The following is a 15,188-nucleotide window of genomic DNA, read 5'->3' as shown; positions in this document are numbered from 1 at the left end:
TAGGTAAAAGTTAGTGGGGAAAGAGTCTTTACCTACACTTATTAACACTGGTAGGTAAAAGAATCAGTGGACCCCACTAAGTTATAAATCAATTGATGAGTCATCAGATGACGTGTTTGATGACATGGCATCCTACGTGTATGCTGACATGGTTTTTATAGTTTTACGTGTCTGATGACGTGGCATCATATGTGGCATCCTACGTGGCATCATATGTGGCATCCTACGTGGTATCATTTTATTAGCCCACATAGCATTATTTTATTGGTTTTTTACACAATTTATATTTTGTTCAAATTTAATAGTTATGTGTAGGTAAAAGATAATAACAGTTATTTGTAAATGTTCTATATTAGAAATAAAGTAGAAAAAAACCATTCAATAATAAAATGTTTAATGCTAAAATTCTTTATAATGTTCAATACTAAAATAAGTCATAAAGTTATCATTTTAAGGTTACCCCTACCAAAATAAAAAAAAAACTTCATAAAGTTCATTCCTAAGTAAATTAATGTAAATAAACTAAGAATCATCTTGTGACTCCCGAATTGATATAGATGGCGACTCTCTTAAATTTGCATCTGAAGCTTGGTCTGTTGGAGGTGGTGGAGGCGGTGCCATCAAATTGTTAATATCGATGGATCAGCATCTGGAGTTAAATCAGTCCACCCTGCCTTTTCATTTTCTTCTGCAGCATATATCTTCAAGAATTCTCCCTTGAGCCCAACCTAGAACCATGTTAAACAATACGAAAACAAAAATATATTAAAGGGAGCCAACAACTTTTACTTTCACAGCCAACACAAACACAAAGGAAATGAAACCTTGAAATTGAACACACCTGGTAGGTCCATAAAGACTTTGAGAGGTCTATATCCCCATTTTGAAATCCAGTAAGTTTAACTTGCCCTCCGCCTTTCTCCAAGAATGCACCATAATTCTGTATCATAGATTAGATGCACCATATAAATATAAGATAACAAGTGACAATAAAACATAAAATGTCATATGTACTTGGAACTTCTATAAAGAGTACCATTAGGCAGTATATGATTAGAAAGAAATAAAATTTTCAATGAAGGAGAAGAGGACACGAGAGTTATCTGGGAAAAAGTTAAGCCTCGGTTGGCTGTATGGATTTTCAACTGTAAGCATTTTAAGGCATAATCGTTCTCAATGCTTCTTGTTCATTGGTATTTGTGGTTGTAATGAGTTAGTTTTTATGTTTTACGTCTTACTGGATGTTTTAGATTGAAGCAGTCTTTCAGAGGTTGTCTACAGTAATACACAGCATATCATCCATTATTAATACAAATTTGTTTCACATAAAAATTATTAATAATAATAATGATGATAACAATAACTTATACATAATGTACCATTAAATCTGATAAGAAAACTATGAAAAAGATTAAGAAAGAAATTAAAACATTGGCTTGGAACTTGTATCTTAGTGATCGGGAAAGGTAAGTGCTAAATTCCATGTAAGGAAGTAGGGATACAAGAAGGGGTGTCACACAGTTTTAACAGCCATAAAAGGAAAAAATAGTAATGACATTTTATAAGATATTAGCTTACCATCCATCCCAATTTTCAGTCCAAAGCGTGGGTTTGTTATAGGAATTTGGCCTATAACCGCACAGTAGTATCCATTGCATGCATCTATCTGTAAATGAAGAAAGTAATTTATGAAAAACAGCATATTAAGATACCACACTTGATAAAATTTAACCGCCACTACTCTGAAAGTTTCACCTGTCCCTATACATTCTTACAACCATAATATATAAGTTCAGAAAATTTAAAGCATTGGCTAAGACCTTACAACTTCATCCGGAGCATCAATTTGCTTGAACATAGAAATATTACAAAAATGTTTACAAATACTCATAGGTCATAATCCCGACCTCAATTATACCCAAGAATTTTGTTCTCACCAATGACAGATTAAGATTATATAGTAAATTGGAAAGTACCTTAATGAAATCATCCAACATCAGATGAGATTGCCTTGTGTAACCTACCTGTCTCTTGCAAAACTGGGATCAAGACTTTCTGCAAGTTTGAACAACATAGTTTAAGTGAACTAAACCTTATCCTCGTATGTTTGTTTCTAAGTTTTTCACGATTAATTTTTGCAAAGGTGTGTGTGTTGGGTTGGGGTTCGAACCCCAAGTGTAACAACTAAAAAAAAGTGTAAGGGCTAGTAAATGTTTAGTGACAGAGCTAGTAAATGGTTAGCATAAGTTACATCGACTTCTCTTAGTGCTCATCATAAGAACATAGCCATATTAGATGCAAAATATTCAAGGAAATACGGAAAGCGTCAAATTTTAATAAACTACAGAAATGGAAAAAAGTTGGTAAATTTTGTCTCAGGTCTATCTACTCATTTAAACCACTTCAGAATTCAAAACCAGATAGGAATGCGTCATATTAAAAAGACAGTAAGGCCTATCTTTGCAAGGCTAGCTGAGGATGTCACAGACAAGAGACCATGATTACGCTGATGTCGTTCAAGAAAATGACAATTTTTTATTTATTTATTTATAAATATACTGAAGCTCATGCATTTTAGTCAAGGCACAAAGGTCACTAGGGGCACTTGAAATTCAATACTCAATATTAAATTTATAATAAACCTATATATATATTCAAAGTTTAAGCTCATTTTGACTAAACAGAGTAATCACAAAACAAAGCTTGGTATCATTTGCTCTAACCCCAACAATATGTTTCCGGAAATAATCACAGCAGCTCTATAACCTACTACTTACCAATTTGTTCAAAAAATTTAAGAAAACTGATGTCAAAAGTCCAGTCAATTATGAGACGTAATGAGAATTCAATATTAAAATTTTAAAATATTAAAAGTAAAAGGAATACAACAAGTAGACAAATAAAAAAAATTCAATAATCAGCAATAACAAGAAAGCTACATACGTAATTTGTGAACTTTATGTGACTTCAAAATAGTTAACAAGTCTTACAGTCTTTCTTGACTAAGTAAAGACAAAAAAAAAGTGAACAGAAACAACAATGATAGAAGTCTCAGTTTAAGACAGGACACTAATCATCCAAAGCCAAATATGCAACAGATCCTAGATCCTAACTGACATGAATACCCAATTATATAATGGTATTGAAAACAACAATTGTTAAATTGGAAAAAAATGGTCATGAAGCAGCAAGGAAACAACGACTTTGGTAAGAAATTAACTGTCAAAAAGACTAAAGGAAATATGTTCAATAACTACACAATACAAATTGAAGAGTCATACCTGAAACTTATATAAAGAGGTAGTAATATTCTATATACTTCTCATATACACTTCTCTTCAAATAGATGAGCATAGCCTTCTTCCAAAGCTATCCATTAACAAGAAAGCACACACAATTATGGAGACAATTAGAACAAATCTCGAAAAATACCAGCTACAATATTTCATCTTAACATTATGATAAAAAATCATAAAGCATAAGCTATTGCAGCAGCTAGGTTGTGCTATGCCTTTGCAAAACTATCACTGCCTCATTATATGGACATAGATAGATAGACCATCAGGAAACTTTACTTCAATTATAGCAAGATCTTGTTTGTAAAATGAAGAATCATAATATATATGTATATATAACTTCATTCTTCATATATTATGTTATATAGCATTTATATAACTTCATATATCTATAGCATGAAGACAAAAGCATCTTGAATAAAATCTAAAAAAATCCATTTTATTCTTGTAGTGTCTCGATCAAATAAGGTACCATGATTTGAAGTTCCTCTCCTTGCAAATTAAAAACACATCCCACCCTTTTTATCATACTAAAAAAGAAGCACCCTAAACATAGAACTTCATTAAGAACAAGTGTTTTTCATCCTAATTGCAACTCTCACAATTTGAACAATGCTCAGATCTCCATTTATATAACAAAATCGATATCCCTAAAATAGGTAATGCTCAAATTTAAATCCATCCAACCTGCAGCATAATGATTGGACCACCTTGCCATGAAAACAGCATTTCCTCTCGCATCAAATCCACAATTTTCTTAACAAAACGTTGCATTTCCTCCTAGCAAAAAAAAAAGTAACATCAAAATATTAGTACGGGTGCTATTTTATAAGTATAAACAAAAATATCTACTCAATCTAGCTATGATGCAACAAAACCCACCCAAAGAAAAAGAAAAGAAAAAAATCCAAAGAGGATAAGAATACTTGCAATATTGTGAGGAAAACTTGATTAATAAGAACTAGTTCAAGTGAGAAATTAAGAGAGAACTAGTTTAAGCGAGAAAGTTAACAACATATAAAGTTTTAGAAGAGAAGAGAAATTAAGAGTAAAACTCAATACCCACAGACAAAGGATTTGTCTGACTTCCCCCCTTCTTATTTCAATGTATTGGAACAAGATTTAATTTCCTTTTCACCAAATAACTTTGGGGTTTACTTCAAGCTGCCCTAACCCAACACAAAAAATGATAACCCCATAAAATTTGTGAATTTCTCTCCTTTTAATTATTCTAAATTGACATTTTTGATCAGTAGTACACTCATTATTGATCAAAATCAATGTGAACTTATCTATATAAACTAATTACCTCATACAAAATTTTGACAGCAATGGAATTTACCAACCTCCTTTGTAACAGAAATCAATGTGAACTTGAACAAAATGGTTCTAAATTTGAACAATCACACATGAAAAGGCAACGTTAGAGACAAACAAGAACTCACCTTGAGAAGAAGACTACGAGCAGCAAATGGAGAGTTGATTCCGTCTCCTCCGGTCACTTAAAAGCTCGATCCTTGGCTGGGCTTTGTTCGTCTTGATACCCTGAGTTCACCCATGCTACCCTTCGCCTGAGACGATGTCAGAGGAAGCCAGAAATTGGCCTTGAAGCCACAGTGGCGACGTACGAGCCTGGAGGCTTCTGCTCACGGCGGAGAACGGCAATGAAGGGCTCACGAGGCTGGAGTTTCGGCGGTGTCTGGTACTCTTGATCCGGTGTCTACATGGCGGCGACCATCGGAAGGCAGCCGTTCGGGCTAGCATAGAGCATGTGAGAGAGAGAGGGAGAAAGGAAAGTGGATCGGGTAGGGAGGGAGGAAGAAAAGGATTTTTCACTTATATGCCTGAAAGGTTAAATGATAAAATAAATATTATTATGATTTTGTTTTGACTAATACTTAGAATTAATTTAATTTTAATTTTTGTAACACATCATCACACAACTCAGCATCATTTTTATTAAAAATTAAAATAATAAGAGGGAAATATTGGCGCCAAATGCAAAAAAAATTCCCTCCAGTATATGTGTAGGGTAACACTTTTTACTTACCCATATTATTAGTAGATAATCATCCTTCTAAAATATTATAATATTGGCAATATTTACCTACCAATAAATCTTACGAATAAATATTGGTGGGTAAATGTTCTCTTTACCTACCAATATATATTGGTAGGTAAAATATTGGTAGGTAAAGATCAGATTTCTTGTAGTGTAGAACAATTAGGACTATGCACGAACACAAAGGCTCAAGCTCTGAACGATATCATACTCAGTATATAAAGTATGTCCTAATCACATGTTTCTCGTGCATCATATGCATTACATTTAATAATCCAACATGCACCAATAATAGCCATGCATGTCATATTTAATAATCAACCAAAATGCATGTAATGACCCACTACTCTAGACTTTTGGACCATTAACGAAATTATACATACAAATCCTTAATAAAACTTACATTTGCGAAAATACCATAACTTTATTAGAAACTTGTAGAAATAAGAGTTACTTTCATAAAATATCAAGTAGGATATGGGATCCCATTGTCTTAAAAACAAAACATAATTTAAAATAAAAGGAGTTACATAGCAAGTGCGGAAAAATACATGTAAAACCATAAAACAAGACTACATCCTCGAAAATCGAACTCTCGACTCCTTGACTCCATTCACCACCGATACACATTCCCCAAGCATCCACGAATCTTACCCGCCACTATAGCTATTTTCCTGCACATATAAACAAAAAGGAATGAGCCTAATGCCCAGCAAGGAAAATCTACCACATAGTTCATATACATAAATTTATAAGAAACATAAAAACATAACATTACACTTATTTCATATACATACTATAATGGCCATTATTACTTGGGGTCCCATAGACTAAACAAGTCATATGCCCATGAGATTAGTGGGGTCCTACTAGCTAAGCAGGTCATATGCCCATAATCTATTTGGGGTCTTGTTAGTCATATGGGTCATATGCCCAAGCCTACAAACATACATATCATAACACTTATCATAACATAAGAAACATAAGATAACATGTAGAACATATAACATATGAATTTCTATCCTATTTTCCTTACCAAAATACCGGGATAAGAGGACAGCGCTGGGACTTTGGAACACCCCTAAAACCATTATGAAAGGGTGAGTTTAATGAAGAAAAGGAAATGAAGGAATGGAAGGACTAAACCATTGAGAAACATACTTACCAAAAACTTATGTGCAAGTTCTTAGATTTCCTAACCAAAATAAAGATTAAGGTTAGAGGCTGAGTAGAAGACTATGAAAACTTAAAATAAAATAATACCAAAGAACTAAGGTGTAGAAATACCTTGAAGACTTGTAGACCAATCTAAACCTCGAACCGAAATACTATAGAACCTTATTTCCCAAGTGTTTGATAAGCTTATGATGATCAAGCTTATGAGTTTTCCCACCCAAGTGTTTAACTCTCACACTCACCTAGCAACTTGCAGCCTCTGAACTTAGAGTAAAAGGTGAATAATGGCTGGGTACTAGGTCCTATTTATAGAGTTTAGGAATGAAAGGATCTTAATTTCACTTGAATAAAAATAATGGCTTTTTAGGTGAAAATAATTTGAATAATCGTTCAGCAAAGGCTGAAGACTCGTTCAAAAAGGTGCTGGACTTATCAAGAGGTTGAATGGCTGAATGGAAAAAGAATTCAAAAACTTTCAAAATAATCTGAGAGGGGAGATATATCGCCCCCTGTAGGCGATATATCGCCTGGGCCAGTATGCCCGAGGCAGTCGTGCATCGTTTCGTGTTTTCCGTATCTACGTGCTGCGATATATCGCCCCCTATAGCTGCGATATATCGGCACACGCTGATTATTTAAACACGAAATTACACATTTTTAGCTAAGTTTGAATGGAGTAAACAGCCTTGACTAAGCCCTTAAACGTATTCAAAGCTGCTGACTGACCTTAGAGCATTCAAACTTTACCCTTATTAAATTTAATCCTCAAAATACTTAATCCTTAATCACCCATTCATAACATGTGCTTAAAATCCTATTGGTTGTTATCTAAACCTTATAGTATAATAAATATTATCCTTAATATCAGTCATATTAATCAAACCTTAGGTTAAAATTAATATTCTTAAACTATAGGTTAAACTTAGAAATTCTACAAGTACTACTATGAGTGTCCAAATAATTCCCGGTCTGAACCAAAAATCCACAGTCATAAAGATAATACTATAAATACTATAATATTACTATCTAACTAGCTAAGTAAAGTTCTTGGACTCTACAATTCTCCCCTACTAAAAAGAATTTCGTCCTCGAAATTTACTTACCAAATAACTCCGGATACCGGCCTTGCATGTCCTCCTCCAACTCCCACATTGCCTCTCGTTCAGAACTGTTACTCCATAGGACTTTGACTATAGGAAAGCTCTTGGACTGCAACTGCTTCATCCCTCTATCTAGGATTCTAACCGGTCGTTCCTCGTAACTTAAGTCTTTCTTGAGCGCTATTTTATCGTACTTGAGGACGTGAGTTGGGTCTGACACATATTTGCGTAACATCGAGATGTGGAAGACGTTGTGACTATCGGCTAGTGCTGGCGGTAGGGCTAGTCTATACGCAACTGGTCCCACTTTGTCCAATATCTCAAAAGGACCTATGAATCGAGGGCTAATCTTGCCTTTCTTCCCGAACCGCTTGACACCTTTCATAGGAGATATCTTCAGGAAGACTTGATCTCCAACTTGGAATTCCACATCGCGTCGCTTGGCATCCGCATAGCTTTTCTGACGGCTTTGAGCAGCAAGCATACGCTGTCTAATAAGCGCTACTGCTTCTTGAGCTTGTCTAACAGCTTCGGGGCCTAGAAGCTGCCTTTCTCCTACTTCGTCCCAGTGCAACGGTGATCGGCACCTTCTTCCATAAAGCAACTCATAAGGTGTCATCCCGATCGTTGACTGGTAGCTGTTATTGTACGAGAACTCGATTAGCGGCAGGTACTTATTCCATGATCCTCCAAAATCAAGTACACACGCGCGTAGCATATCCTCTAAAATCTGAATCGTACGCTCAGACTGCCCATCTGTTTGAGGATGAAAAGCTGTACTAAGACTTAACTTAGTACCCATAGCTTGCTGTAAACTTACACACAAAAGCTTGCGGATATAGCAATGTTATCAACTGAAGGATCGGTTGCAAGTGTAATGCCCTGGTTACTCCAAGATCGTTACTGTGAGCTTTGAACCGTGCTTAACTCGCTAATCGAATTCTTTGGTTATAAACGTGCATCCAAGTGTTATTAACAGGTTAAGGTGAAAAAAACCCAATCCAAAAGGAAATGATATATTTTATTTAAACATAAAACTGTTAATGGGCCCATAAAAGCGTTTACAAGTTATTTACAATTCAAAATGGTCATTACAATATAAAATTACAACCCGCCGAGCTAAGCGGCAGAAATAGGGTTAACCCCCTAGTTCCTTGAGAAACTCATTGGCCGTGGTGGTCAAGTGGCCGCATATGTACACATCACCACCTAAGCTCTCCACTCAAGGCTGGGTGAGCTTTTATTTCCCTTTATCTGCACCACTGCATGTAAATAGTATCAAATGATTATCATGATAATCATACAGAGCTTATAGCCCTGAACAGATTAGTGATTAACACTTTGAGGTTCTGTTTAACCGTGATGGGGCTTATAACCCTAATCACATGAGTGACTGACGAGCAAGTCACTAACGTAAACCAGATGAGTGACTGATGGGTAGTCACTAGCTTAAACAGATGAGTGACTGATGAGTGAGTCACTACGGGCTCAACACCCATAGCCATGTGACAAAGCAGTCACCTGGGCCTTCTAGCCCTGGCTCAAAGCGACTAGCAATAGGCTAGACAAGCGCTTTTAGTTTTCATCGAACTTGAGGTTGGTCCAGCATTAATGCTCATGAAGAGTAATTCAATGAAGATGTCAATTAGATCTAATCTTTGTCAGCTTGTGTTAAACACGCTAAGACCATTCTTGACTTATTAGTCAATACCATGTGACCAGTGCTCAGTACTACTGCTGAACTTGACTAGTGAGTCACAGCTTCACAGTTAATACTGACACCATTGCCAATTATGACTAATCAGTCAGTGCCATGATCAAGTGAGCAATATTTGTTAAGCATTTGATATGGAATCAATGTCCACATTTAAACACTCAACATGCCTCATGAAGAACCATGCATGTCACATATGGGGTGCAGTTTTCTTACCTCTGGTTCGAGCGAGAAATAGTAAAAGAACGACCCTTGAGAATGATCGACCTTTTGATTACTTAGCGGTCACCTAGTAATAATAACCTCCATTAATGAAAATCAACAATAAAATGGTCTTAACCTAAACCTCACTCCCGGGACCCCGAATTGTATCCAAACGGTGAGTAGATTCGATCCCGAGCGTTAGGAATGGAAACCCTAAGCCAAATACCCTTAAAAATGCCAAACATAGGGATCTGGAAAAACAGGGTAGCGTTACCCCCCTAGCGCCCAAGCGCTCTAAGCAGAAAAGAATCACACTGGCTAGCGCAGTAGCGCCCCCTTGTGGGCGCTATAGCGCTACAACCAGGCAGAAATGCCCTGGTTCCTTCCCCCCTTCGACACCACCATTTCCAACCTGAACCAAAAGCTTCCAAACCTCATTTTATGTCCTAAATGAACCCAAAAACCATCTACACATGTCCTAGGCATCATAACCTAAGTAACCCTAGCCAAAAACTCCCATCAATTCCCTTTAACCAACCTAGAAATCCAAGCTAAAATCCAAAACAAAAACAGAGCAAAGCTAGAGTTTTAATGGCTAGAAACTTACCTCAAGCTCAGTTTAGGATCCTCTTCAATGGTGGAACACAATCCTAAGCCCTCAAGATCCACTTCCCTAACTTGAATCCTCAAAAGAAGCTCAAAAATCAAAAGGAAAAAGAGGTACGGGAGAGAAGTTCTATGCTCTATTTTTGGCCAGCTTCTACAGCCTTCAATGGCTTAATTATAACTTAAGGTGAAAAGACCTTTGTGCCCCTAGGTCATTTAAAGTCTCTTAAAGGCTCCCAAGGGTAAAATCGTCATTTCCCGCCTATTTTGTTAATCATAATTAACACCCTCCAATTCTCGTTATTCCCAAAATTCTCAAATACCAATAATTCATTTCCCGTTACCCTTTAATTCCCAGCAACACTCTAATCACCAAATTACCCCGAGACTCACCCCGAGCCCCGAACTTAATCCCGTTATGACCAAACCGCTAACTTGTACTCAAAGCTCGTCTCATGCCGAATGGCTCGAACAAATCCACATTATTATGTGGCCTCAACAATAGTTCACCAACATGCATGAAAATACACAATTACGCCATCAACGGGCCAAATTACCAAAATGCCCATAAAATGAAATGTGGACCCACATGCATGCATTTAACATCATATATTAATATAATTCACATAAACATGCATATAATAATTTAATGGCATAATAAATCAGTTATGGCCCTTCCGGCCTCCAAATCCAACCATTAAACCGCATTAGGGATTTTGGGGCATTACAACAATAATGACTTCACGGAGTCGAAAATGCTGGAATTATTTTGTTTCTGTGGCTTGGAAAACATGCAAAAAGTCTTTGGTTTTTCTTTTCTCTTTCTCTGGTGTGAAAGTGAAATGAAGAAGATGGATTAGATATATTTATAGACCCCAGAGGATGTCAAGGGTTGGACTAATCTGGGTGGTTGGTTTGATTTGGAGACTGATTTAACGATTGGGGTGTAAATATGGCAATGGCGGAAAAAAGCTGAAACGTGAAAAGACGTGGGCATGTTGAAAAAGTACTCAAGTACTCTGACTGCGCAATCCGAGGCTGACGCGTGTCCACACTCAAGTGTGGTAGGTGGCTCGATTTTCGAAAGTAACAGTTCAAAAGTTTCCTTCTCATAGGATTCAAACTGATACTTTGAGGAGGCAAAATGTTACACCCAAATTTCGAGAATAGAAATTTTGATCTTGGAAGTCAGGCTCGTGAAATATAAGCTCGGAATAAGTGGGTTCGTCATAATCAGCTTTAATGAAAATATCAAGGACAGTCTCACTGAGTAGTAAATGCGACAACATCGGAATTGGTGAGCTCGGAAACTGCGTGGTCTCGGAGGCGTTTCGAGGTTATATGTCAAGCTAGAGCTACAATGACAGTGATTCAACACTTGTTTGAATTCCCTGATTCCTTTCCTGCCACCAGACAAGACGGTTCGAGCTCGAGCATTGTGAGTTCGAAAAGGATGATCTGAACAATGTTACTTGTTAAAAGTCGAGGCGAACTGAGGTAGCGAGCTCGTTTTGAAGACGTGTGAGTTGAATGTTCAAGATCACGAGCTGAGTGTGAACATCTTTATTGTTGTAAAATCCCTATGTTTAAGGGATTTGTTGTAATCTATTATAAAATCTCAAATATCATGGGATTTATACGTGTACGTAGTAACTGTATGCATTTATTTAATTGATTTGTATAATAACTCCCCGAAATATGAGGGGAGATATTCGGTAAAGTACTGTATAAATAGTGTGGAACAATTCATTTGTAAGGACTAATAAATTTGGATGGGGAAGACTCTGTAAAATTGCTTCCAGAAAACTTTGAGAGAAATCCATAAAGTGAATAACACTGACTCGTGGACTAGGCAGATTTTAACTGCTGAACCACGTAAAAATCGTGTCTATTATTGTTTGATTCCTCTAGTATTATGTTTAATTGCTCTACATTTCTAAGTTGACAAAAAACGACGCCAGCAAGTGTACGATAAAGTCTCCTTAGCACTGTTCTTTACGTGGACTAGGCTAATGATGAGCTTGTGTATTTGGATAAGAAATTTAAATTACGTCAGAGAGATATAAAATATAATAAATAAGTTAGAACATCTATATCTATATCTTTATATAAATGAGAGTCTCAATAAAATGATGTGGTACTCTTATATCTCTCCAAACTACTTTATCTATTTTTTAATTTTTTCACTTTTTTTTATTATATTCTTTCTAAATTTATGATTATTAATTAACTAAAAAAATATCTAAAATATTTAATAATAATTATAATAATGATATCTATAATAGTCTATATATTTGTATCTACATATTTATATAATGGAGAGCCCCAAAGAGATGATATGACACTCTTAAATTTTTCTAAACCACTTTATCTATTTTCTATTTTTTTCACATTTTTTATTCTATTATTTTAAATTTATGATTATTAATCTTTTTTCTTTTGGCTTTATCTTCTTATTGTTTTGAAAATGGGTATGTGTTTATCTAAATTGGATTGTTATTCTTATGTGAACTCAATTAAAGGTGAGTAGTTATTGTTTCTTCTACGTTGGCTTTTCTGTTCCCTTATTTATATTTCAAATTCACAAGTTCAAACGAATTGGATAACTGTAACGCCCTAAACTTCAGGGACCATTACGGTGTGCCTTATAAACAGTGCTAAACTCGCTAATTGAGTCATTCAATGGCCAAAATCGTGTAACTAAGTATGATTAACGGTTTAGGGATTAAAAATTTCGATTAAGATATAACGTTTCATTAAAACATTTAATGTATATATTGGGATCCCAAAAATATAATATAAAGGTCTATTACAAGAAAATATTTACAACCAGCCGTTCTAAGCGGCAAAATAGGGTTTACCCCTAGTTCCTCTTTCAACCCTCGGCCGTGGCAGTCGAGCAGCCGCATATGTACACATCGCCACCTAAGCTCTCCAACTCAAGGATGGTCCAGCTTTCTTTTGCCTTTACTTGCACCACATAGCACCCGTGAGCCAAAGCCCAGCAAGAAAACTCAATATGCTCATAAACAATAATAACATGTCATCAAATCATAAGGCGCATGCCTAGCAAATACAACCCTATTCAAGTTGGAAAATAAGTTCAAACAATGAACGAGTGACTGATCAACAAGCCACTTACCTTTAAACGAGTGACTAACTATCAAGTCACTAACAGGGGGTCTGTACCTTTAAACGGGTGACTAATCATCAAGTCACTATCAGGGGGTCTGTACCTTTAAACGAGTGACTAATCATCAAGTCACTATCAGGGGGTTAGTACCTTTAAACGAGTGACTAATCATCAAGTGACTCTGCTCCCTCAGCCATGTGACAAAACAGTCATCTAGACCTTTGGCCTTGGCTCTGAGTAACTAGTCCTAGACTAGTCAAGCGCTTATAATTTTCATCAAACTTAGGGTCAGTCCAGCATTAATACCCCATATGAGTCATTCAATGTTGATGTCGATTAGATCTAATCTTTTATCGGCTCTGTGTTCTTCACGCTTATGCCATTTCTGACTCTCAGGTCAGTAATACGCGACTAGTGCCGAATCTGAATAGTCAGTGCCATACGCAAGTAAGCAATGCTACCAAACATATATCATACGTCAAATATCTGAATATAGGGCATTCAGTATGCTTACCTAACAATTGCTAGCATTATTAGGATCATGCATAAACATAGAGGCTCAAGCTCTGAACAATCTCATATTCAACACTCATAGCATGCCCTAATCACATGTTTCTCGTGCAACACATGCATCACATTTAATCACTTGACATGCCTCAACAATAACTACGCATGCCACATTTATACATCCAACATGCATCAAGAACAACCATGCATGTCATACATATAGGGTGCAGTTTTCTTACCTTTGGTCCAAGCATAGGTTACCAATAAATGAGCCACAAGCACGATCCTGATTCCAAGCCCCTAATGATAACCTAGTCACAACCATGATATAAAACCTCATCAAAATGAGTAAATAAATACTTCCAAACCCAATCCAAGCCTTCGGGACATCAAATCCCACTCAACTAGGTAGTAGGATCGATCACAGGCCCTTAGAGTTAAGTTCCCATCACAAAAACTCATTTCTGGCAATTTTTCCCTTAAGGATCGCAGCCCTCCATGGACCATGTCGCGGCCCGCCCCCCATGGCAGAGCCTCCTCCACCTTCAGCAAGCTAGGGCCGTGGCCCAACCTCGCACCAGCCACTTTTCCTCGTTTTTCCACCTTTAAAACCTTCCAAAAACCTATCCAAACATCTCCAAATCCCAAAATCAAAGTTCCCAAACATCCCCATAATCCAAAACCCATAAAACCCAAGTCTCAAATCTAACAAAAACTTATCAAAACACAAAGTCCAATTCAAGCTTAAAAACTTTAAAAAACTTAGAACTTAAAACTTGAATTACCTCTGATTGAGTTGTTTTCCAACTAAATCCTCCGGCTAATAAGCTTCTAATCTTTCCTAGGATCGCTATGCCTCAATCCTCTCTTGAATCCGAGTCCTAAAACTTAAGTTACCTTCGAAAATGCAATCGGGAGACGAAAATGGAACTTTGAGAGAGAGAGAACGTACATAACGTTATTTTTATTTCTTAAAATGTTACTTCAAGCTTAAGTAGCTTCAAACAAACCCTAACGCTCGGGGTCCCGAAAACACTCCCGGGGGGAAAATAGTCAAAACCTCCAAAATTTCCCCTGATCTTATTAACTCCTAATTTATCATCAAATTCTTATTCCCATTACCCAATAACCCGGTAATGCTCTAAATACCCATTGACTTACTCCGAGTCAAGAACAAATCCCGTTGTGACTTTCCCACTAGTTTACCTCCTAGGATCGTCTCATGCTGGGTAACCCTGGCATAACCAAATAATAATAAAGCATCACACACATATCACATGTATGCCAAATATGTCCGAAATTGCCAAAATATGAAAATCACCAAATTACTCAAAAATGGGTTCACATGCATATTTAATACACCTAAACATGCATATAATCATTTAATAAC

At 36.4% G+C, this 15,188-nt stretch overlaps 1 long non-coding RNA gene across 1 annotated transcript; it reads right to left on the bottom strand.

Annotated features, from left to right (window-relative positions):
- Window positions 1-385: 385 nt before the first annotated feature.
- Window positions 386-912, bottom strand: LOC133815416 (uncharacterized). Its single transcript, XR_009884824.1, has 2 exons — window positions 842-912; window positions 386-728 (listed from the first exon to the last, which is right to left on the bottom strand). It is a non-coding gene; the product is annotated as an uncharacterized LOC133815416 (long non-coding RNA).
- Window positions 913-15,188: the final 14,276 nt, after the last annotated feature.

The sequence above is a fragment of the Humulus lupulus genome, chromosome 1 (assembly GCF_963169125.1).
Source record: "Humulus lupulus chromosome 1, drHumLupu1.1, whole genome shotgun sequence".
NCBI classification, from domain to species: domain Eukaryota; kingdom Viridiplantae; phylum Streptophyta; class Magnoliopsida; order Rosales; family Cannabaceae; genus Humulus; species Humulus lupulus.
Note: the sequence above shows the minus strand (reverse complement) of the source record. Positions and strands in the feature narration are given on the sequence as shown.